General features: G+C 43.6%; 1 long non-coding RNA gene across 1 annotated transcript; it reads right to left on the bottom strand.

Moving 5' to 3' along the window:
• LOC119921735 lies at window positions 1–23,218 on the bottom strand. The gene is made up of 4 exons (XR_005448589.1): window positions 23,124–23,218; window positions 11,788–11,859; window positions 1,385–1,464; window positions 1–138 (listed from the first exon to the last, which is right to left on the bottom strand). It is a non-coding gene; the product is annotated as an uncharacterized LOC119921735 (long non-coding RNA).
• Window positions 23,219–26,600: the final 3,382 nt, after the last annotated feature.

Raw genomic sequence — 26,600 nt, 5'->3', positions numbered from 1 at the left:
ATTGAGGTGTCATATTGCTACTGTATCCAGATAGCTCTGCAACTTTCGGATGGTCATCTCATCCAGAGAAAAAAGATCAAAGTAGAAAGTTGTGTTGGTCACATTAAAATGGCCAGTTTCTTCAATTAGATTAACAATCTGAAAAGACAAAGGAGGAGACATAAATAAAAGGATGCAAATCCATTAAGACAGCAAGTTTATGAGGAAATAGCTTTTGGTTGGAATTTCCATAAAACTGGGAGCTTTAAGATATGTGAGAGGTTGTTTGTTGGCTAGGGCTGTCTCTCCTTATTTGAAGGACACTGAGGGAATGAGGCTGAAGCATGCCAAAGACTGTTTTTGTAAGTGGGGAGAATTCGGAAATTGATCCTTTGAAGAGCTCCCTTGTCAAATTAATTTAAATTTTAATTTTAATTACTGAATTTCTAAATTTCATTTTGTTTCTGGAAATTTATTCCTATTTCCTATATCCCTGTCCTACTTCATTTACATGGTGAACACTTGGTGGGACAGGAATGCATCTTTATTATTAAATTTCTGTCTATCCTGTGCTTAGAACAGTGCTAGCACAGGGTAAATGCTTAATAAGTACAACAAAAGTAATGTACCCAAACAGCCCTGAATTCACACAAATGAAGTACTGTAACAGAACAAATGAAAAAAAAATGACATAAAGAATTGTCAAGTTTAATACTAATTCTGAAACAGTCAGAATGTGAACAGTGTTGGAAGTAACCTGGAATTGAGCTGGAACTCAGCTGCAGTAAAAGAAAAAGTCCTGGAATGGCCATTGGGTTGTGAAAATTGCTGCAGTCAAACATAATCTTTTAGCCTGCAGAACATCAATCTCAACACCAATCTTTTTTTCTAATGGTATTAATGAAGTGCTTACTATGTGCCAGGCATTGTACTAAGTGCAAGGGTAGATACAAGATAATAAAGTCGGACACAGTCTATTAGAATAGCAGCATGGCTTAGTGGTTAGAGCATGGGCCTGGGAATCAGAAAGCCTTGGGTTCTAATACTGGCTCAGCCACGTATCTGCTGTGTGACGTTGATCAAGTCCCAACTTCTCTGGGTTTCAGTCACCTCATCTGTAAAATGGGGATTAAGACTACAAGCCCCAGGTGGGACAGGGACACTGTCCAACCCAATTTTCTTCTATCCACCCAGTTCTTAGAATAGTGCCTGGCACAGAGTAAGCGCTTAACAAATGCCGCAGTTATTACTACCGTTACTACACGGGACTCAAGGCTTTATAGTGAAAAGTAGAATTTTCTCCTTTAAAGGGAAATAACAAAATTTACAACGAATCACACTCATCTCTAATCCTCCATTTAACAAGCACCTTAAATAAATTAATGAATTTAAAAAGATCATTCACCTGCTGAAGTACGTTGTGTTCCCGAAGTGCCATCAATCTCTTCTGAAGTTCCACCAGTTCATTAGTGTAAGCCTGAGTAACTGATTAATGATTGTAAGATATGAAAAAAGATCTAATACAGTTTGCTTAATCCAAGCACTGTTTTTAAATGTGGTTAAATACATTTAGGAATAATTTTCAAACCGTTGCCACATTTGTGGAGAGGGAAATTCTCTTGGTAATCTTTGTAGTCTTGGTAGATTGGTAGTCTTCCAATCGTATTCATTTGCTTCTACAGAAATGCTCCCTTTCTACGGAAATGCTCTCTTTGTACTGAAACGCTCTTCTTTCTAGAGAAATGCTCTTCTTTCTACGGAAACACTCTGGGCATGTCACTCCCCTCCTCAAAAATCTCCAGTGGTTGCCTATCAAACTTCGAATCAAGCAAAAACTCCTCACTCTTGGCTTCAAAGCTCTGCGTCACCTTGCCCCCTCCTACCTTATCTCCCTTCTCTCCTTCTACAGCCCAGCCCACGCACTCCGCTCCTCTGCCACTAACCTCCTCACTGGGCCTCGTTCTTGCCTGTCCCACCGTCGACCCCTGGCCCACGTCTTACCTCTGGCCTGGAATGCCCTTCCTCCGCCCATCAGCCAAATTGGCTCTCTTCCTCCCTTCAAAGCCCTACCAAGAGCTCATCTCCTCCAGGAGGCCTTCCCAGTCTGAGCCCACCCTTTCCCTCTGCTCCTCCTCCCATCACCCCATCACCCCAACTTCCTCCCCTGCCCTACCCTTTCCCCTCCCCACAGCACTTGTGTATATTTGTACATATTTATTACTCTATTTTATTAATGCTGTGTATATAGCTATAATTCTATTTATTCTGATGGTATTATCACCTGTCTACTTGTTTTTCTTTTATTGTCTGTCTCCCCCCTTCTAGACCGTTAGCCCAATGTTGGTTAGGGATTGTCTCTATAGGTTGCCGATTTGTACTTACCAAGCACTTAGTACAGTGCTCTGCACACAGTAAGCACTCAATAAATATGACTGACTGAATGAATTTGCTTCCTTTAACTGCCTGAGGTGCTTACTATTTTGGGAACCATTTAGCCCCATCCCATTATTTCCCAAAGTGAGATTTCCCAAAGAGACAGACTGAGGATTTACATTCTAAATGGTAGGAATAATGAGAAATATTCAGTTGGATAGAGCTGAAATAATCATTCAATCAAGGGTTTTTATTGAGTGCTGACTGTGTGCCAAGCACTGTACTAACAAGGTACTTGGGAGAGCTCAATACAAGAGACTCGGTGGCATAAATCCTACCCAGAAGGAGTTTACAATGTAGTCGGAGAGACAGACATTAAAATATATAATAATAATTATTGTTAAGCATTTACCATGTGCCAAGCATTGTTCTAAGTGCTGGGGGTCATACAAAGATAATCAGTTTGGACCCAGTCCCTGTCCCACACTCTTAATCCCCATTTTACAGGCGAGGTAACTGTTAATCCCCATTTTACAGACAAGGTAACTGAGACCCAGAGAAGTTAAGTGACTTGCCCAAGGTCAAAAAGCAGAACGGGGATTAGAACTCCAGTCTTTCTGACTGCCAAGCCCATGCTCTATCCACTGAGCAAGGCTGCTTCTCACTAAGCCATGAATTTCAGACAGGGGAAGTGAACAGAGTATAGCATATGGACATAACTGCTGTGGGGCTGGAGATGCATCTTAAGGGTACAGACCCAAGATGCAGAGGGGAGGATGAATAGGGTGGGGAAATGAGGGGTCCATCAGAGAAGTCCTTTGGGAGATGTAATTTTATTCTGTCAGATAATAAAGGGTAGAGGTCCAGGCCAGGGAAAGAAAATGGGGAAGAGATCAGAGGCAGGATAGAGAAGACTGACAGTCAAGGGTATCATACAATATATAAAGGACAACATAATCAGCAATAGTATAAAAATGTACTGATAGAATTCTTTTAGAATCAAATTCCAAACTTAAACAGAAACTATCTCCAGAGGACTGTCTGGACACAGTCAAAATGGTCAAGTTAAGGAAAGTTAAGAGACGACTAGAGTGAGGACAGACAGGAGGTGGGGAGGCCAGAAAGGAAGATTATGCAGTTAATCAAACTGGGACATTACAAGTGCTTGGATTAGGGCAGTGAGTTCTGTTACAAGGTGGACTTAGAAACGTTGTGGAGGAACAACAGGCAGGATTACACCCTCCTTCTCCCTGGAACACCTCCCTTCACATTTTTTTTTTTGGTATTTTAATAGTTCTTGCTAAGCGCTTACTATGTGCCAGACACTGTACTAAGTGTTGGGGGTGGACACAGGATAATAAGAATGGCTCCTATCCCTGTCCCATATTGGACTCTCAGTTGAAGGAAAAACAGGAATGTTCAACTCCCATTTTAGATTTTAAGGGCTGGAGAAGTAGATTTGGGAATCATCAATGTAGCTGTACTCGTATGGTAGTTGAAGCTATGGCAGTGAATTAGTTCACCAAGGGAGCGGGAAGGGGACCAGAACTGAGACTTAAGGAATCCCCACAGTTAGATGGTGGGTGGTAGGAGAGGAGCCTGAGAAAGAGACTAAGAAGGAACTGACAGAGAGACAAGAGAAGAACCAGAAGAGAAGAGTGTCCTAGAGGACAAGATTGGATAATGTTTCCAGAAGAAGGGGGTGGTTAACAGCGGTTGAAGGCAGTTGAGAGGTTGAGAAGGATTATGACGTTGGGCAAAAAGGAAATCATTTATAACCACTGAGAGAGTGGTTTCAGTGGAATGAAGGGGGCACAAGCCAGACTGAAGGAGGTCAAGGAGAGAATTGGAGGAGTGGAAGAGGAGGCAGTGGATACAGACAACTTGCTCAAGATGTTTGGAAAGGATGGTAGGAAGGAAAGCAGTGGGAAAGAAGCCACTGAATAGTGAACAGGTGAAGATTACTTACTATCACTATTATGGTATTTGTTAAGCACTTACTATGTGCCAAGCACTGTTCTAAGCACTGGGTAGATAGAGGGTAATCAGGTTGCCCCACATGGGGGCTCACATTTTTAATCCCCATTTTACAAATGAGGTAACTGAGGCACAGAGAAGTTAAATGACTTGCCCAAGGTCATACAGCAGACCTTGAGAGCCGAGATTAGAACCCATGTCCTCTGACTCCCAAACCCGTGCACTTTCCACTAAACAATGCTGCTTATGAAGATGGCAGTCAGGGAGGGAAGAAGGGAGGAGAAAGCACTTCGGTAAGGTGCAAAGGGATGGAGTTGGTGGCAAGGGAAATGGGGTGGATTTTGAGAGAAGGCAGGCTTCAGAGCTCTCCATCACCTTGCCCCCTCCTGCTTCACCTCCCTTATCTCCTTCTACAGCCCAGCCCGCAACCTCTGTTCCTCTGCCGCTAACCTCCTCACTGTGCCTCATTCTCGCCTGTCCACCATCGACCCCTGGCCCATATCCTACCTCTGGCCTGGAATGCCCTCCCTCCTCACATCTGCCAAACTGGTCTCTTCCCCTCTTCAAAGCCCTACTGAGAGTTCACCTCCTCCAGGAGGCTTTCCCAGAGTGGGCCCCCCTTTTTCTCTGCTCCTCCTCCCCTCCCCCATCACCCCTACTCCCTCCCTCTGCTCTACCCCTTTTCCCCGCTACAGCACTTGTGTATATTTGTACATATTTATTACTCTATTTTATTAATATGGAGAGAGAGAGAGAGAGAGAGAGAGAGAGAGAGAGAGAGAGAGATGGTACTGATGCCTGTCTACTTGTTTTCTTTTGATGTCTGTGTCCCCCTCCTAGACTTTGAGCCCGTTGTTGGGTAGGGATTGTCTCTATCTGTTGCCAAATTGTACTTTCCAAGCACTTAGTACAGTGCTCTGCACACAGTAAACACTCAATAAATATGATTGAATGAATTGAATGAATGAATGAATGAAATCTCCTCTTGAGATACTGCTGTTAAAAATGGGAGTGTTAAAGAATGAGTGTTTTGGAAGGCAAGGGAGGAACTGGAGATTAGCAAGGAAGCGAAGCAGCATGGCCTAGGAGATAAAGCATGGGACCGGGAGACCAAAGGACATGGGTTCTAGTCCCGGCTCTGCCACTTGTCCCCTGGGTGAACTTGGGCAAGTCACTTAATATCTCTGTGCCCCAATCCCCTCATCAGTAAAACGGGGATTAAGTTTGTGAGCCTCAGGTGGGACATGGACTGTGTCTAATGTGATTCACTTGTATCTGTCCCAGTGTATAGAACAGTGCCTGGCATATAGTAAGAACTTAACAAATACCACCACCTCCCATGACACCCCACACCTCCCCCCCTCAGAACACACACACACTTCCCCCCCACACACACACTACTTAAAAGACTTTAGGAAGATCACATCTGGTCTTCTGGTGGGTTCAATTTCTCGATAAAATATGTGGCCAGGTTATTAAGTACAAGAGATGGGTGAGACAGGAGGGCAGGGGGTTTGAAGAGGAAGTTAAATATCTGAAACACCTGGTGAGGGGAATGGGCATGGTAGTCAATAAAGATGGAGCAATAATGTTGGGATAAGGAGAGGACAGAGTTACAACAGGTAAGGGTGTTTATCTGGATTTCCACCAAAAGCGCTCTATAGCTCATGCACAGGAGTGAAGGAGGCAGAGATAGGGGTGATCCAGGTCTATGGATTGGTGGTATGAGAACTGCAAAGGGATAGGGGAGCTAGTGAATTGAGTTCAGTAGAGAGGGTAGTGATGAGGGAATAAATGTGATTGTAGAGGGAAGTTTACACGATTCTCACAAGCAGTCTCTTTTATGGGTTCCTCCTCTGCCTCCCAGCCCCTTACTGTCGGAGTCCCTCAAGACTCAGTTCTGGCCCCCCTTTTCTTCTCCAGCTACACCCACTCCCTTGGAGAACTCATGCACTCCCATGACATCAACTACCATTTCTATATAAATCTACACCTCCAGCCCTATTTTCTCTCTCTCTCTCTCTCTCTCTCTCTCTCTCTCTCTCTCTCTCTCCCTCCCTCCTTTCCCCCTCCCTCCCTCCCTCCCTCCCCCATTCATTCATTCATTCATTCATTCATTCATTCATTCATTCATTCATTCATTCATTCATTCATTCAATCACTTTTACTGACTGCTCACTATGTGCAGAGCACTGTACTAAGTGCTTGGAAAGTTCAATACAGCAGTAAAAAGAGACAATCCCTGCCCACATTTCGTTTACAGTCTAGACGGAGGGAGACAGACATCAAAACAAGTACCCAGGCATCAATATAAGTAAATAGAATTATAGATATATAACTATATAAATAAGTGCTATGGGGCGGAGGGGAAAGCAAAGGGAGCGGGTTGCAGGAAATCTGAGGAGGCCTTTTGGAGGAGGTGCACCTTCAGTAGGGCTCTGAAGAGGGGAAGAGTGATTGTTTGGTGGATTTGAGGAGAGAGGGCATTCCAGGCCAGAGATAGGACATGCGTCAGAGGTCGGCAGCAAGACAGGTGAGATTGAGGCACAGTGAAAAAGTTAGCACCAGATGAGTGAAGTGTGCGAACTCGGATGTAGAAGGAGAGAAGGGAGGTGAGGTAAGAAGGGGCAAGCTGATGGAGAGCTCTATCTCTCTCCTTCTCCTCTCTGCAGTCTCTCATTTCCTACTGCCTTCAAGATATCTCTACTTGTATGTCCTCCAGTCACCTCAGATTTAACATGTCAAAAACAGAAATCCTATCTTCCCACACAAACTCTGTCTTGAGTTTCCCATCACTGTAGATGGTAATGCCATCCTTCCTTTCACAAGCCTGAAACCTTGGTTTTATCCTTGACTTCTGTTTCTCATTCAACTCGCCTAATCAATGTGCCACTAGATCTTGTTGGTTCAACATTCAAAACATTCACAACTGCCCCTCCTCGGTCCTTCACCATTCTGGCCCCCTCTTCAACTTTACTATCCTTCCCAGCAGTATTTCCAGAGGAGATCTGCTGCCTCCTCTCAATGCCATGCCCTTCACACGCAGCTCTCTTCCTCCCTCCAAAGCCCTACTGAGAGCTCTCCTCTTCCAGGAGGCCTTCCTAGACTGAGCTCCCCCTTATTCCTCTGCTCCTCCTCCCCTTCCCATTGCCCCCCACTCCCTCCCTCTGCCCTATATTTGTACATATTTATTATTCTATTTTATTAATGATGTATATATATATAGCTATAATTCTGTTTATCTATTTTTATGATATTGACACCTGTCTACTTGTCCTGCTTTGTTATCTGTCTGTCTCCCCTTTCTAGACTATGAGCCCATTGGTGGGTAGGGACTGTCTCTATCTGTTGCTGACTTGTACTTTCCAAGCCCTTAGTACAGTGCTCTGCTCACAGTAAGTGCTCAATAAATATGATTGAATGAATGAATGAATGTCAGGCTCCATTCCTTCGCACCTTATACTCTCGCCCCCTCTCTCCTTCCCTTCCTCCCTAACAACCATCTTCAACCGTTCACTCTCCAATGGCTTCTTCCCCACTGCCTTCAAACAAGCACACATCTCCCCTATTCTAAAACGCCTTCCCTTGACCCCAGTTATTGCCCCATCTCCCTCCTACCATACCTCTCCAAACTCCTTGAGTGAGTCGTCTACACTTGCCGTCTCAAATTCCTCTCCTCCAATTCTCTCCTGGACCTCATCCAATCTGGCTCTGTTCCCGGCATTCCATAGAAACTGCCCTTTCAAAGGTTACCAATGATCTCCTTCTTGCCAAATCCAACAGATTCTACTCCATCCTAATCCTCTTCAACCTCTCGGCTGCCTTCTGCACTGTGACCACCCCCTTCTCCTGGAAAGCCAAGGCTTTCAACCTTGGCTACACTGACTGTCCTCTCCTGGTTGTCCTATCTCTCTGGCTGTTCATTCTCAGTCTCCTTCATGGGCTTCTTCTCTGCCTCCCACCCTCTAATTGTGGGGGTCCCTCGAGGTTCAGTTCTCTGCCTCTTTCTATTCTCCATCTACACTCTTTCCCTTGGAGAATTCAATTGCTCTCATGGCTTCAACTACCGTCACTATGCAGGTGTTACTCAAACCTACATCTTCCCACTGATCTCTCTCACTCTCTCCAGGCTCGCATCTCCTCCTTCCTTCAAGACATCTTTACTTGGATGTCCTCCTGTCACCTCAAACTTAACATGTTCAAAATACAGAGCCTTATCTTCCCACCCAAACCCTGTCCTCTCCTTGACTTTCCTATCGCTGTAGATAGTACCACTATCCATCCTGTCTCACAAGCCCGTAACCCTGGCATTACCTTTGACTACTCTCTCTCATTCTACCCTCATATTCAATCTGTCACAAAATCCTCTCGGTCCCACCTGCACAATATCGCTAAAATCTGCCCTTTCCTCTCCATCCGAACTGCAACCATGTTACTATAATCACTCAAGCTATTTCCCCCGGATTACTGCATCAGCCTCCTTGCTGACCTTGCTGATTGAATGAATGAATGAATGAATGAATGAATGAATGAATGAATGAATGAATGAATGAATGAATGAATGAATGACCTCCCAACTTCCTGCCTCTCCCCACTCCAGTCCATACTTCATTCTGCTGCCTGGATCATCTTTCTACAGAAATGTTCAGGACATGTCACCCCACTCTTCAGAAATCTGCAGTGGTTGCCTTTCCACTTCCATATAAAACAAAAACTCCTCATCGTTGGCTTTAAAGAACTCCATCGCCTTGCCCCCTCCTACCTCTCCTCACTTCTACAACCCAGCCTGCATATTTCACTCCTCTGGGTGCTAACCTTCTCACTGTGCCTCAATCTTATCTGTCTCACTGCTGACCCCTGGCCCACCTCCTGCCTGGAATGCCCACTCTCTTCAATCCAATAGACAATTACTCTACCCGACTTCAAAGCCTTACTGAAGGCATATCTCCTCCAACAGGCCTTCCCTCACTAAGTCCCACTTCTTCTCATCTCCCACTCCCATCTATATCCCAATGATTCATTTTCTTAGCTCTTCTCCCCCACTTCCCAGCCCCATAGCACTTGAGTATATATCTGAAATTTTATTCATTTGTATCGATGTCTGTTTATTTGTACTGACATCTGTCTCCCCTACTCTAGAATGTGAGCTAGTCATGCGGCAGGGACTGTCACTGTTTATTGTTGTATTGTATCTTCCCAAGCCCTTAATAAATACAAATGAGTGAATGAACGAATGAATTAATAAACATGCCTGAAATCTGCCCTTTCCTTTCCAACCATACAACTACACATTAATTCAAGCACTTTTCCCTCAATTATTGTTTCAGTCTCCTTGCTGACCTCTCTTCCTACCCTTTCTCCAGACTTCAGTCCATTCTTCACTCTGCTGCCTGATTCATTATTCCACACAAATGTTCAATCCAGGTCCCCACTCCTCAAGAGTCTCCAGTGGATACCAATCCGCCTCTGCCTTGAACAGACACTCCTTATCATTGCCTTTAAAATACTCAATTACCTTGCCGTCTTCTACCTCACCTTGCTGCTCTCCTAATACTACAACCCAGTAGTAGTAGTACTACTCCTCCTCACACTCACACTTCACTCCTCTAATGGTAACTTAGTCCCTGTACCTCAATCTCATCTAACTCACTGATAATCTCTTGCCCATGTTCTCCCTCTGGCCTGGAACACCTTCCCTCCTCAAATCCAACAAACTAATGACTCTCTCTTTAAAGCCTTATTGAAGGCACATCTCCTCCAAGAAGCTTTCGCTAGCTAAGCCCTTATTTCCTCTTCTCCTGCTCCCTTCTGCATCACCCTGATTTATTCCCTTTATTCACTGCCGCTGACTAGCCCCAGAGCATTTATCTATTTATCTGTAATTTTCTTTTTTATATTAACATCCGTCTACTCTAGACTGCAAGCTCGTTATGAGCATTTCCTTCCTTCATTCATTCAATCATATTTATTGAGCACTTACTGTGTGTAGAGCACTCTTCTAAGCACTCGGGAAGTGCAGGTCGGCAACATACAGAGACAGTCCCTGCCCAGCAGTGGGCTCACAGTCTAGAAGGGGGAGACAGACAACAAGAAAAAAACATGTAGACAGGTGTCAAATCCGTCAGAATAAATAGAATTACAGCTATGTGCACATCATTAATAAAATAGAGTAGTAAATATGTGCATGTAAAATAAATAGAGTAATAAATGTGTACAAGTGCTGTGGGGAGGGGAAGGAGGTAGGGTAGGGGGGCGATGGAGAGGAGGAGAGGAAAAAGGGGGCTCAGTCTGGGAAGGCCCCCTGGAGGAAGCGAGCTCTCAGTAGGGCTTTGAAGGGAGGAAGAAAACTAGTTTGGTGGATGTGAGGAGGGAAGGCATTTCAGTTCAGGGGAAGGACGTGGGCCAGGGGTTGACGGCGGGACAGGCGAGAACAAGGCCATGTGAGGAGGTTAGCAGCAGAACAGTGGAGTGTGTGGGCTGGGCTGGAGAAGGAGAGAAGGGAGGTGAGGTAGGAGGGCACGAGGTGATGGAGAGCCTTGAAGCCAAGAGTGAGGAGTTTTTGCTCAAGATCACTTGAGCATGCAATGTATCTACCAACTCTGCCATTCATTCATTCATTCAATTGTATTTATTGAGCGCTTACTATGTGCAGAGTACTGTACTAAGCGCTTGGGAAGTACAAGTTGGTGACATATAGAGACGGTCCCTACCCAACCATGGGCTCACAATCTAGAAGGGGGAGACAGACAACAAAACGAAGCATGAGAACAGTGGTCAAATCGTCAGAATAAATAGAATTAAAGCTCAATGCACATCATTAACAAAATATATAGAATAGTAAATATGTACAAGTAAAATACATAGAGTAAATAGAGTAATAAATCTGTACATACATATAAACAGGTGCTGTGGGGAGGGGAAGGAGGTAGGGCGGAGGGATGGGGAGGAGGAGAGGAAAAAGGGGGCTCAGTCTGGGATTTAATACTCTCATTCATTCATTCATTCAATCATATTTATTGATTGCTTACTGTGTGCAGACCACTGTACTAAGCGCTTGGGAAGTACAAGCTGGCAACATACAGAGATGGTCCCTACCCAACAGCGGGCTCAGTACTCTCCCAAGCGCTTAGTACAGTGTTCTGCATAGAGTAAGCAGTGAATAAATATGGTTAACTGATTGATGGTACTAATCATTCTTTGTGTTAAGGTTAGAAGAAAGGGCTACAAGGACGAGATGGTAAAGGGTGTACGGGGTGGAGGTGGAATGTTTGAAAGCAGTGCTGTAGCTTGAGTAGGTAAGCTCTTTCCCCTTTGCTGATGACATGGTGAGGGGGAAGGTTGGAGAAGGTGAGAGAATGGTAGGGGCGACTGTAATCTGGGGTCAGCCAGTCTCATAAATTCCCAATGACGTAGTAGCTTTCTCTTCAACAGCACAAACCTAAAGCCAACCCTCCTCACCTTGTCATATGTTCCATTCTTTCGGATTTTTTCAGGTATACTGCATGGTTCTGGACTCTTCCTCTTAAATCCCTGGAAGAATTACAGAACACTTTGTTTATGACAAGAATAAAACTGTTATAGAGGCGAGAAGCAGCGTGGCTCGATGGAAAGAGCCCAGGCTTTGGAATCAGAGGTCATGGGTTCAAATCCCTGCTCTGCCAACTGTCAGCTGTGTGACTCTGGGCAAGTCACTTAACTTCTAAGTGCTTTGCACACAGTAAGCACTTAACAAATGTCATCATTATTATTCTGGGTGCCTCAGTTACCTCGTCTGTAAAATGGGGATTAAAACTGTGAACCCCCCTGTGGGACAACCTGATCACCTTGTAACCTCCCCAGTGCTTAGAACAGTGCTTTGCACATAGTAAGCCCTTAACAAATACCATTATTATTATTATTATGATGATGATGATGGGGTGGGGGAACATGCCTCAGTTTTCTGTTACTGGGAAGCAGCATAGCTTAGAGGAAAGAGCATGGGCCTAGGAATCAGAGGACCTGAATTCCAATCCCAGTTCTGTCACTTGCCTGTTGTGTGATCTTTGGCACTTCTCTGTGTCCTAGTTTCCTCATCTGTAAAACAGGGATTAACTGCCTATTAATCTTCTCCTTAAATTGTGAGCCAAAGAAATTCAATTGTGTCATATGGGTGACACTGGAACTATGTTTGACCTGATTATCTTGTATCTACAGTCAGTCAGTCAATTGTATCTACTGAGTGTTTATTGTATGCAGAGCACCGGGCTAAGCACTTGGGAGAGCACAATAGAACAAACATATTCCCTACTCACAATGAGCTTACAGTCTAGATGGGAATCCAGACATTAATATAAGTGAATAAAATTACACATATGTACAGATGTGCTGTGGGGCTGGGATGGGGGGATGAATAAAGGGAGCAAGTCAAGGCAATGTGGAACAGAGCAGGAAAAAACAAAAGTTGGGCTTAGTGAGGGAAAACCTTCTGGAGGAGATTTGCCTTCAATAAGCTTCAGAAGAACGGGAGAATAACTGTCTACAAGAAAACTCAGTATAGGGCTTGACACCTAGGAAGTGCTTAACAAATACCGCAAAGACCACAAGTGATTAGTACAGTGCTTTGCACACAGTAAATGCTCAATAAATACCACTGAATGAATGAATGAATGAACCACAATTATTATTCTTATTGTTAATATACTCCTGCACTTTTTTGCTACCTTAAACTACAAAGCCATTTATGAAGGTTTTTCTATGCAAAGAATAAGTGATTTTATTGGTAACACAGTCAGCAAATACCTTGCTAGCAGGAAGCAGTTTATCAGTGGGAATGTCTTCCTGATCTGGCAGACAAACACCTAAACTATTTTCACTGTCACTGAAACTTAACCTGAAAGGCAAAGATACAGCATTAGTGCCCGATAACTAGAGTCATGACCTTTTCTGGTATGGGGTGCTTTTTTTCATGTCAAATTTGAGGTATCCAGTTGTGGGTAACCACTGAGAAAATGTTTCGCAAACTTGCACCCTTTTTTGTGGAAATACAGAATTGCAGATTTTCTGCTTCTTGCTATTTTAATTCATTCATTCATTCACTCAATCGTATTTATTGAGTGCTTACTGTGTGCCGAGCACTGTACTAAGCGCTTGGGAAACACAAGTCGGCAACAGATAGAGACGGTCCCTACCCAGCAATAGGCTCACAGGCTAGAAGGGGGAGACAGACAACAAAACAAAACGTAGACTTCTGACTGCAGAATCGAGAATAGGGAGTGCAAGAGTGTGAATGGCTCAGTGAAAAGCCCCTTCACTACTACATAATCAATAAATCAATTAATGAAATTTAATGAGCACAAATTGTGTGTACAGTCCCACACTAACTACTTAGGAGAATACAATATCACTAATCTCAAGGAGTTTATAATCTACAGGGGTGAATATATTTAAATAAATTACAGATAGGGCAGCAAAGTAGACTGGGCTGTGGGGAGGGGTGGATACTGAAGTACCTAGAAGGTACAGACCCAAGTGCAGAGGTAATGCCAAAGGGAGGGCAAATAGGGTGAGGAAATAAGTATCATACTCTCCCAAGTACTTTGTACTGTGCTCTGCATACAGTAGCTCTCAATAAATACCATTGATGATGATGATGATGAGGATGAGGATGATGATGATGATGATGATGATGATGTTGATGATGAAGACCTCTTGGAAGAGAAATAATTTTAGTAGGATTTGAAGAAGGGGAGAGTGGTGGACTGTCTGATGTGAAGGGGGTGGGAGCTTCAGGTCCAAGGAGGGATATGGGCAAGGGGCTGGGGGCAGCATAAACAAAATCAAGGTACAAAGAGCAAGCTGGTTTTAGAGGAGTAAAGGGTGTGGGCTGGGTTGTAGTGGAACATACATAAGGTAAAATAGGGGGGCAAGCTGACTGACTGTCTTAAAGCCAATGGTAAGTTTCTACCATTAGAGAAGTAGTGTGGCTCAGTGGAAAGAGCACGGGCTTGGGAGTCAGAGGTCATGGGTTCTAATCCTGGCTCCGCCGCTTGTCAGCTGTGGGCAACTCACTTAACTTCTCTGAGCCTCAGTTACCTCCTCTGTAAAATGGGAATTTAGACTGTGAGCCCCACGTGCAACAACCTGATCACCGTGTTACCACCTCCCAGTGCGCAGAACAGTACTTTGCAAATAGTAAGTGCTTAACAAATGCCATTATTATTATTAGTAGTAGTAGTAGTAATAGTTGTAGTGGTGGTAGTAGTAGTAGTATTACTACCTGATGCAGAAATAGGTCAGCAACCACTGGAGGTTTTTAGGGAGTGATGCTATAAGTATTACCACAGTGGTCCCAGCATTTGTCATATTCTGCCTCAATCATTCTATCTCCTTCTTCACTGACTTCCCTACCTCTAGCCTTTTTCCTCTCTAGTCCATAATTTACTCAACTGGTACAATATATTTTTTCCAAAATACTGTTCTACAAACATCTCCCCATTCCTCAAAAATCTCCAAAAGTTGCTCAACTACAGTTGCATCAACAGAAATTCATTACCATTGGTTCTGTGGCCTTCAATCAGCTCTGTTCTTCACAGTAAACCTCTCTTCTGTCCCACTACAGCCCATATTTCACTCTAACACCAACCTACTCTACTCTGCCTTGCTCTTGGCTCTCTTGTCATTGATACCTTGCCCTGGCCTTTGGAACTCCCTCTGTTTTCATATTCACCAAACCACCTCATTACTCATTTTCAAGGCCCTACTGTAAATGCATTTATCCCAGAAAGCCTTCCCTGACTAATCTCTCACTTGCCTACTCTACTCTCCTTCCCTTCTGCATCACTTATGTATTTGGGTCCATGTCAATTAAGCACTTAGATTTTCTCTCCTTGACTCAGCCACAATGCCCTTGAGTACATACCCTTACACTCTGCTGTTTCTCCTATCTGGAATTTATTTTAAAGGCTGATTCTCAAATAACTGGTAACCTCTTTGAAAGCAGGGGTCATGTCTAGCAACTCTCTTGCATTGTACTCTCACAAGTGCTTGGTACAGTGCTACACACCTTATAAGCATTAATAAATAGCATTGATTGACTGACAATACATTCAGATATATATGAGTATATCCTCAAGGTTCATCAATCATCATCAGTGGTAATTACTGAATACTTAAAATGTGAAGAGTACTGAACTTAGTGCTTGGGAGGGTACAGTACAACAGAATTGGTAAACAACTTAGGAAGAGTGTTTGAGAGTCAGAGAAAAACGGACTAAACTGTTTGTAAAAAAAGATCTGTGGAGCAGGACTGTAGTATGAGAGCAGTGATGTGAGGTAGGAGGGGGCAAGGTAATTGAGTGCTTTAAAGCCAATGGTAAGAAGTTTCTGTTTGATGTGGAGGTGAATGGGCAACCACTGGAGGTCCCTGAGGAGTGGGGAAAAGTGGACTACACATTTTTGTAGAAAAATGATTCGGGTATCAGATTGAAGTATGGACTGGAATGCAGAGAGACAGGAGGCACAGAAGTCAGCAAGAAGGATGATTCAGTAATCAAATAATTGCTTGGAATTAAGTGGTAGCAGTTTGGATGGGGAAGAAAGTGTGGATTTTAACAGTAGTGTGAAAGTAGACCAGATCGGATTTTTGATAGATTGAATATATGGGTTGAGTTAGAGAGATGAGTTGAGAACAATGCCATGGTTATATTTTGTTGGGGAAGATAGTGGTACTGACCTGGGAGTCCGAAGAATTTAGGTGCTAATCCTGGCTCCACCACGTGTCTGCTGTGTGATCCTGGGCAAATCACTTCACTTCTCTGGGACTCAGTTACCTCATCTGTAAAATGGGGGGATTAAGAAGGTGTGCTCCATATAGGACAGGGACTGCATCCAACCTGATGAACTTGTATCTACCCAGTGCTTTGAAGAGTGCTTGGCACATAGTAAGTGCTTAACAAGCACATTAACTAATTAATTAATTAATTACAGTGAAGGGAAAGACAAAGGGAGGACAGGGTTTGGGTGGGAAAATAAGGAGTTCTGTTTTGGACATGCTAAATTTGAGTATCAGCAGGACACTCAAGTAGATCCTGAAGGAAGAATGATAAGTGAGATTGCAGGGAAGGAAAGAGGTCAGGACTAGAAATTATTTGGGAATCATCAACATGGAGATGGTAGTTGAAACCATAGGAATCAGCCATAGGAAGTTGTAGGAAGCTGAGAGCTGATTTGAGTGCCTTAATAATAATAGGAATGATGGTAATTGTTAAGCGCTTACTATGTACTGAGCACTGTTCTAAGCACTGAGGTAGGTACAAGGTATTCAGGTTGTCCCACGTGGGGCTCACAGTCCTAATCCCCATTTTACAGATGAGGTAAGTGAGGCAAAAAGAAGTGAAGTGACTTGCCCAAGGACATCCAGCTGACATTCAAACCCACGACCTCTGACTCCCAAGCCTGTGCTCTTTCCACTAAGCCACGCTGCTCTTCAAGTCCCTTAAGACCAATGGTGAGGTGTTTCTGTTTGATACTCTCATATCTCCTCTGGTTTCCTTAATAAACCTCCATGCCCACCCAGGGGAAGAAGGGTCCCTGCCTTGAAAACTTTCCTTTCTACTACACTGAATTCCCTTGCCAAGTCTCCCTCTGACATTGTTTCACTACCAAATTCCAGCAGTGATTCACTCATAGAATACTTTGTAAAGTCCTGCACTCAAGTGGTTGAATACTGTTGGCAAAAATCCAGACAACATGCTGTCCTCTGTCACTTCAATCAATTACTCAAGGATGTTTACTGATTGCTTCAATAGGTATTTATTATTATTCTTACATTATTATTAGGTATTATTATTATTACTTCCATCGCCAAAACCTGCCGGTCTCACCTCCACAACATTGCCAAGATTCGCCCTTTCCTCTCCATCCAAACCGCTACCTTGATGGTTCAATCCCTCATCCTATCCCGACTGCATTACTTCATCAGCCTCTTCTCTCATCTCCCATCCTCCTGTCTCTCCCCAGTTCAGTCTATATTTCACTCTGCTGCCTGGATGATCTTTGTACAGAAACACTTTGGGCATGTCACCCACTCCTCAAAAATCTCTAGTGGTTGCCTGTCAACCTACAAGCTCTCCTACGTCCTCTCAAGTGCTACTCCAGCCACCTGTGCTTCTGACCCCATTCCCTCTCATCTCATAAAATCTCTCGCTCCGTCCCTTCTCCCCTTCTTATCTTCCTCAACCGCTCACTCTCCACTGGTTCTTTCCCCTCTGCCTTCAAACATGCCCATGTCTCTCCCATCCTAAAAAAACTCTCTCTTGACCCCACCTCACCTTCTAGTTATCGTCCCATCTCCCTCCTACCATTCCTTTCCAAACTCCTTGAACGAGGCATCTACACATGCTGCCTCGAATTTCTCAACACCAACTCTCTCCTCGACCCCCTCCAGTCTGGCTTCCGTCCCCTACATTCCACAGAAACTGCCCTCTCAAAAGTCACCAATGACCTCCTGCTTGCCAAATCCAACGGCTCATACTCTATTCTAATCCTCCTCGACCTCTCAGCTGCCTTCCACACAGTGGACCATCCCCTTCTCCTCAACACGCTATTCAACCTTGGCTTCACAGACTCCATCCTCTCCTGGTTCTCCTCATCGATCTGGTCATTCATTCTCAGCCTCTCTTGTGGGCTCCTCCTCCCCCTCCCATCCCCTTACTGTGGGGGCCCCTCAAGGTTCAGTTCTTGGTCCCCTTCTGTTCTCGATCTACACTCACTCCCTTGGTGACCTCATTTGCTCCCACGGCTTCAGCTATCATCTCTACACTGAAGACACCCAAATCTACATCTCTGCCACTGCTCTCTTCCCCTCCCTCCAGGTTTGCATCTCCTCTTGCCTTCAGGACATCTCCGTCTGGATGTCTGCCCGCCACCTAAAACTCAACATATCCAAGATTGAATTCTTTGTCTTCCCTCCCAAACCCTTCCCTCTCCCTGACTTTCCCATCTCTGTTGATGGCACTACCATCCTTCCCGTCTCACAAGTCCACAACCTTGGTGTCATCCTCGACTCCTCTCTCTTGTTCACCCCTCACATCCAAGCCATCACCAAAACCTGCCGATCTCAGCTCCGCAACATTGCCAACATCCGCCCTTTTCCTCTCCATCCAAACCGCTACCCTGCTCATCATCATCATCATCAATCGTATTTATTGAGCGCTTACTATGTGCAGAGCACTGTACTAAGCGCTTGGGAAGTACAAATTGGCAACATATAGAGACAGTCCCTGCCCAACAGTGGGCTCACAGTCTAAAAGGGGGAGACAGAGAACAAAACCAAACATACTAACAAAATAAAATAAATAGGATAGATATGTACAAGTAAAATAAATAAATAAATGAATAGAGTAATAAATATGTACAACCATATATACATATATACATATACATATACATACATATATGCTCGTTCAAGCTCTCATCCTATCCCGTCTGGACTACTGCATCAGCCTCCTCTCCGATCTCCCATCCTCTTGTCTCTCCCCATTTCAATCCATACTTCACGCCGCTGCCTGGATTGTCTTTGTCCAGAAATGCTCTGGGCATGTTACTCCCCTCCTCAAAAATCTCCAGTGGCTACCGATCAACCTGCATATCAGGCAGAAACTCTTCACCCTCGGCTTCAAGGCTCTCCATCACCTCGCCCCCTCCTACCTCACCTCCCTTCTCTCCTTCTACAGCCCAGCTGGCACCCTCCGCTCCTCTGCCGCTAACCTCCTCACTGTGCCTCGTTCTCGCCTGTCCCACCACCGAACCCCGACCCACGTCATACCCCTGGCCTGGAATGCCCTCCCTCACCACATCTGCCAGGCTAGCTCTCTTTCTCCCTTCAAGGCCCTACTGAGAGCTCACCTCCTCCAGGAGGCCTTCTGAGACTGAGCCTCCTCCTTCCTCTCCCCCTCCTCTCCCTCTCCATCTCCCACACCTTACCTCCTTCCCTTCCCCACAGCACCTGTATATATGAATATTTGTTTGTACATATATATTACTCTATTTATTTATTGAACTTGTACATATCTATTCCATTTATTTTATTTTGTTAATATGTTTGGTTTTGTTCTCTGTCTCCCCCTTCTAGACTGTGAACCCACTGTTGGATAGGGACCATCTCTGTTTGTTGCCAACTTGTACTTCCCAAGCGCTTAGTACAGTGCTCTGCACACAGTAAGTACTCAATGCATACGATTGATTGATTGATTGATTGATTGAATCAAGCAAAAACTCCTTACTCTCAGCTTCAAGGCTCTCCATCACCTTGCCCCTTCCTACCTCACCTCTCTTCTCTCCTTCTACATCCCAGCCGTGGCCCACAACCTTCCACTGGCCTGGAATGCCCTCCGTCCACACATCTGCCAAACTAGCTCTCTTCCTCCCTTCAAAGCCCTACTGAGAGCTCACCTCCTCCAGGAGGCCTTCCCAGACTGAGTCCCTTTTTTCCTCTCCTCATCCTCTACCCATCGCCCCCTGCCCTACCTCTTTCCCCTCCCCACAGCACTTGTATATATTTATTACTCTATTTATTTTACTTGTACATATTTACTACCCTATTTATTCTATTAATGATGTGCATATAGCTATAATTCTATTTATCCTGATGGTTTTGACACCTGTGTACTTGTTTTGTTTCGTTGTCTGTCTCCCCCATCTAGATTGTGATCCCGTTGTTGGGTAGGGACCGTCTCTACATGTTGCTGACTTGTACTTCCCAGTGTGCTCTGCACACAGTAAGCGCTCAATAAATACGATTGAATGAATGAATGAATTTAATGTACTGCATTAAATGCATTTAATGTTCTAATGTAATGCAGAACGGTGAACTAAGGAATTCAAATTTACCACCTCTTGCTAAAGTTTTGTTTTTTGAAAACCTCAATGATAGTACAGCTCTTAACTGACTCCCTTAATTTTTGATCCTAATGACTATTTCAGGTAAGAGACTTTGTCTTGAAAGCCATCTCAGAAAGAGGAGAATAGGGGAGTAGGAATACGTAGATATTGAGCAGGCAAGGGGGATCCTTTTAGGGAGTCCTTATCTATAGGAGTGGACATTCCCTGGCAGAACTCATTTGTTCCCATGGGTTCAATTGCCACCTCTATGCAGAAGATTCCCAAATCTACATCATCAGCTCTGATCTCTCTCCATCTCTGCACTCTCACATTTCCTCCTGCTTTCATGACATCTCTACTTGAATGTACTGCCGACATGTCAAAAACAGAACTCCTTATCTTCCCATTCAAAACCTGTCCTCCCTTGATTGTCCCATCACTGAAGACAGCACCTTCATCCTTTCCATCTCACAAACCCATAACTTTGGGGTTATCCTTGACTCATCTCTTTCATTCAAACCACATATTCAATCTATTAGTAAAGCCTGTTGGTTCAATCTTCTTATCATGGCTCGAATCTACCCTATCCTCTCCATACAAACTAACACCACATTAATCCAAGCACTTATCCTATCCTGCCTGGATTACTCCATTACCTTTCTTGTTAACCTCCCTCCCTCCTGTCTCTTCCCACTCCAGTCCACACTTCACCCTGCTGTCCGGATCGCTTTTCTCCAAAAAATGCAGACCATGTTTCTTTACTCCTCAAAAACCTCTGAATCAAACAGAACCTCTTCCCCATTGGCTTTAAAGCAGTCAATCACTTTTCCCCCTCCTACCTCACCTTGTTACTCTTCTACTACGACCCAGCCCACATTCTTCACTTCTCGAACACTTTCTTCCCGTACCTTGATAAATTCTATCTCACCGTTGACTTCTTGCCTACATCCTGCCTCTGGCCTGGAATGCTCTCCCTCCTCATAGCCGGCAGATGATGACTCTCCCCACTCCTTCAGAGCCTCATTGAAGGCACACCTCCTCCATAAAGGTCTTCTCTGACTAAGCTCACTTTTCCTCTTCTTCAACTCCCTTCTGCATTGCCCTGACTTGCTCCCTTTATTTAACCCCCATCCCAGCCCCACAACACTTATTTACATATCTGTAATTTACTATTTATATTAATGCCTGTCTCCCCCTCTAGACTGTAAGCTCATTGTGGGCAGGGAATGTTTGTGTTATATTGTTATACTGTACTCTCCCAAGCTTTTAGCACAGTGGTCTGCACATAGTAAGAGCTCAATAAATACAACTGCTTGTCTGGCTGACAGATTGACTCTCCCCACCTTCAAGGCCTTAGTGAAGGTATATATCCTCCAAGAGACCTGCCCTGCCTAAGCCCTCATTTCTTCTTCTTCCACTCTATTGTGAGATGTCCTGATTTGCTCCCTTTATTCACTCCTCCCTCAGCCTCACAGTATTTATTCATTCTTTCAATCATATTCACTGAGCACTTAGTTTGTGCAAGCACTGTACTAAGTGCTTTGGAAGTACAAATCGGCAACATATAGAGACGGTCCCTACCCAACAACGGGCTCACGGTTTAGAAGGGGGAGACAGACAACAAAACAAAACAAAATCTATGTAACCATAATTTATTTCTTCATATTAATGATGATGATTGTATCTGTTAAGAACTTACTATGTGTCAAGCACTGTTCTAAGCCCTGTGGTAGATACAAGGTAATCAAGTTGACCCATGTGGGGCTCACAATCTTAGGCCCAATTTTACAGATGAGGTAACTGAGGCACAGAGAAGTTAAGAAACTTGCCCAAAGTCACACAGCTGACAAGCAGCAGAGTCGGACTTTGAACCCACAATCTCTGACTCCCAAGCCCGTGCTGTTTCCATTAAGCCATGTTATGGGAGTATATTAATGTCTGTATCCCTCTCTAGACTAAAAGCTCATTGAATGCAAGGAATGTGACTACCAATTCTATTGTATTGTACTCTCTCAAGTGCTTAGTACAGTGATCTGCACACAGAAAATCCTCACTAAACAGCAATGATTGATTTTCCTGTGTGGTGGGCTCCTTTCTTTATCATAAAATATTTGTTATATGTCTGCTATTATGCAGTGCTAAGCGCATGCTAATTAGGTATAGCGCAGTCTGTGGCTCACATGGGACTCACAGTAAAGTAGGAAGAGTACATGTATTGACCCCCCCCTCCCCCCCAATTTTGCAATTGAGGAAACTGAAGCACAGATAAATTAAATGACTTGCCCAAGGTCACACAGAAGTGGAGTGGCAGAGTGAGGATTACAACCCAGGCACTCTGGCTTCCAGGCTCCTAGGCCACTTTTCTTCCTACAACTACTTCTACTCGCTACTTCTAAAAAATTCTTATTGCCACATTTCTCTCTTACCTTACTGATATCTTCAACTTCTTTTTTTATGGTATCTGCTAAGCAGTTATTAAGTGTCAACCACTCTTCTAAGCACTAGGGGATATATAAGTTAATCATGCCAGATACAAGACCCTGTCCCACATGGGGTTCACAGTCTAAGTAGAAGGGAGAAGAGGTACTGAATCCCCATTTTGCAGTTGAGAAAACTGAGGCACAAAGAATTGAGTTGACTTGCCCAAAGGCATTCAGCAGGAAAATGGTAGAGCTGGGATTAGAACCCATGTCCTCTGGCTCCCAGACCTGGGCTTTATTCACTATGCAACTGTGTCTCTATCCGTCTCTTATCATCTTCATAGATATACAGCCTAATTGAACCTAGCATCTATTAGATGAAGGTAGCCCCAAAGTTAGGGAAGGGTACTGTGACTGCAAACACAAACAAAGCAGTCCACACACTGCCCAGCAAGGTATTTTGAAGTCCCTAACTGTACATTTTAATGTTCAACAGTTTCTATCTAAATTTATCACCTGGAATCCTTCACAAGATTGGTTTTGACAACAGCATCTTCCCCATAAGAAGAGTCATCATCTGATCCCTCTGACTGCTGATCTTCAATCATGGAACGCAATGGTCCTAACTTTAGACAGAATGGGGAAAGAGAAGAAAGAAAACATCTATTATTTAAACTCCTGATGAGAGCCCACTTTGTTCTAGTTCTTCTCCCCAATTTCCATCCATTTTCAAACCTCATAGAGTATGGGAATCACTCAATCTTTCAATCCTATAATAATAATAACAACAACAATAACGACTATTATGATGAAGATGACAGTGGTATTTGTGAAGTACGTACTTTGTGTCAACTGTTCTAAACCCCGGGGTAGTTACAAAATTATCAAGTTGGACACAGTCCCTTGTCCCACTTGGAGATCATAATCTAAACAGATGGAGAACTGATGTTGAATCCCCATTTTGCACATGGTGGAACTGAGGCACAGAGAAGTTATGTGACTTGCTTAAAGTTTCACAGTAGACAAGTAATAATAATAATAATTGTTGTATTTGTTGAGCAATTACTATGTGCCAGGCACTGAATTAAGCTCTGGGATGGGCACGAGTATATCAGGTTGGGTACAGTCCCTATTCCACACAGGACTCACTGTTTCAATTCCCATTTTACAGAGGAGGTAACTGAGGCCCAGAGAAGTGAAGTGGCAGACAAGAGGCGGAGCCAGGATTAGAACATATGGCCTTCTGACTCCAAGGCCAGTGCTTTATCCACTACGCTGCGCTGCTCTTCAAATGGCAAGGATGGTTTAGAACACAGGTCCTGACTCTCAGGGCCTGGCTCCCTTCCACTATGTCAGTACATCACACTGCTTCTCATGAAGACATATTACTTCTCAGAATGTGCTTATGTCTCCACTAAACCAGGATATGAATGCCTATCTTCTTCTTATTATAAAGCTGTATATTCCATCGATTATGTGACATTTCCCCATTCATTCATTCATTCAATCACATTTATTGAGCACTTCACTGTGTGCAGAGCACTGTACTAAGCACTTGGGAAGTCAAATCAGCAACATACAGAGATGATAGCATTTCCCCAAAATTATTATCTGACCCCTGTGAACTCCTTGAAAGAAACAACTATTAAATCTGAATTAAAATAAAAAATAACTGCCTCAATTTTGGGAACAATTTCTGTAAAACCAGAACATGGATGGGGCAATTATATGAGACATAAGAAAATGAAGTCTAGTAATTATGGAATTCAAAAATATGTTCTGATTTTGGTATTCCAGGTCTGTATAAGCTTGCATTATGATAACACTTCATTTATTCAAAACCTGAAAATGTCTCTCTGTATTTTGCTTCACCACGTTTCTGAAACCATGTAACCATGTTTCTTAAATGCAGACACAATACAGATTCTTAATATCATATAGCTATATAAAATCCAGACCAAAGAAATGTACTATTTCCAGCTTCTGAACTGCTACCTTCTGTTAATGAGGAATTATTCCTTCCTTTAGAACACAGATCATTCATTGAATCATATTTATTGAGAGCTCACCATGAACAGAGCACTGTACTAAGTGCTTGGGAGAGTATAGTACAATAATAATGTGGGGCTGTGGGGGTTTCAGCTGCAGCAGCTGCAGCACACCCCAGTCTCTCTCTTCACCAAGCAACAGAGGGAATCCAACAGGAACCATACAACTTTCCCATCAGAGGCTCCGGGGCCCTCATTCATTCATTCATTCATTCATTCAATCATATTTATTGAGCACTTACTGCGTGCAGAGCACTGTACTAAGTGCTTGGGAAGTACAAGTTGGCTCTCAGCATTCCCTTTGGCTGGATTACCTTGCTGCCTCCCTGGGGACCTCCACCAACTCTTCTACTTATCACTGAGGAACCTCCAACCCAACCTGCCTTGCACCACCAAGGCAGGAAAGAGGAAGACAGATGCAGTAGGCAACTTCCACAAAACAGTGTGGCCTAATGAGAAGAGTCCAGGCACTGGAGTCAGAAGGAGAGAAGCAGCATGGCTCAGTGGAAAGAGCATGGGTTTTGGAGTCAGAGGTCATGGGTTCAAATCCCAGCTCCGCCACTTGTCAGCTGTGTGACTTTTGGCTAGTCACTTCACTTCCCTGGGCTTCAGTTACCTCATCTTTAAAATGGGGATTAAGACTGTGAGCACCCTGTGGGACAACCTGATCGCCTTGTAACCTCCCCAGCACAGTGCTTTGCACAGAGTAAGCGCTTAAAAAATAAATGCCATCATTATTAGTATTAATCCTGGCTCTTCTGCCTGCCTGCTGCATGACCCTTGGCAAATCACTCCACCTCTTTGTGTCTCAGTTCCCTCACTGTCTCTATCATACAAGTTGTCAAACACAAAGTAGTCTTCCCTGCAGTTAAGTGCACTAGATATACTAGTTGCCATACAGCTCTTGACAAGACTGTTGGGAATCTGGTTCCAAGCCTGATCAACTCAGACACACAGTTCCAGAGAAGGGTTTCTTCATCTTCCCTTTGAGGGTCAATTCATGAGTTTGAATCTAATTTTCATAAAAACAGCAAATGTTACTCAAATGGCTTACTGTTGCAGACATCTAATGCTTGAAGGACTGAATTAAAACACCACGGATAATGATGGCATCTATTTTAGAGCCACCATCTCTTGGTTACCCTTCAACAAGCCGTCCTCAAAAACAGTTGATGCTACAAGTGATCTTCTCTATAAATAGCCTTCAAGTTATCTTCCTCAACTTGGTGCTTAGCCAATTTAGTTAATACTGAATTAAATCCCTTAATCCTGCACCTTTTCTCTTGCACCCTCAAATGAATTCCATGCGGAAATTCACTAGAGGAAGTATCTTCTGTCTGAATACCAGGTATTTGGGTAAAGTTTACTCTATTTGTAATTATAAGCATGGTTGTATACTGCAGTTTTTCTGCTCCTGTTCTTTTAATTAAGTATGCTAAATGAAACTTGTCTTTGGACTGTAGTATTCTGTGGCAGATTGAAAAATAGAGGATCATGTTCTGATTTGTAGCAGTAGGAATTGATATTCTTGTCAGCTTCTTCTGGCCAATTGATGTTCTCTTCTGAAGGCTAAGATTATTCACTACAAAAATGGATTTATCCTGACTCTATTGACTTAAAAATCTACTTCAGTGATGTTCCTTTTCTGGCAATGCATTTTGAATATTTTAGCCGATATCCACTGTTTCTAAATTAAATTATATACTCAAAAACAATTGTCAATTGCAGGATAGTTTTTATTTTTTGGAACATGAAAACTTGTCCTGTTGTTTTTATATCATTAAGAATGAGTATACAGTGCAAGAGAGTTGATAGAAACTTTCCCTGTCCATGACTAGCTAGCTTACAATCTAGAGAGAGACAGTGCTTAGAACAGTGCTTTGCACAGAGTAAGCACTCAACAAATGCCATTATTATTATTATTATTATTATATTAATATAAAGT

This window comes from Tachyglossus aculeatus (genome assembly GCF_015852505.1).
Source record: "Tachyglossus aculeatus isolate mTacAcu1 chromosome Y3 unlocalized genomic scaffold, mTacAcu1.pri scaffold_183_arrow_ctg1, whole genome shotgun sequence".
NCBI lineage: Eukaryota > Metazoa > Chordata > Mammalia > Monotremata > Tachyglossidae > Tachyglossus > Tachyglossus aculeatus.
Note: the sequence above shows the minus strand (reverse complement) of the source record. Positions and strands in the feature narration are given on the sequence as shown.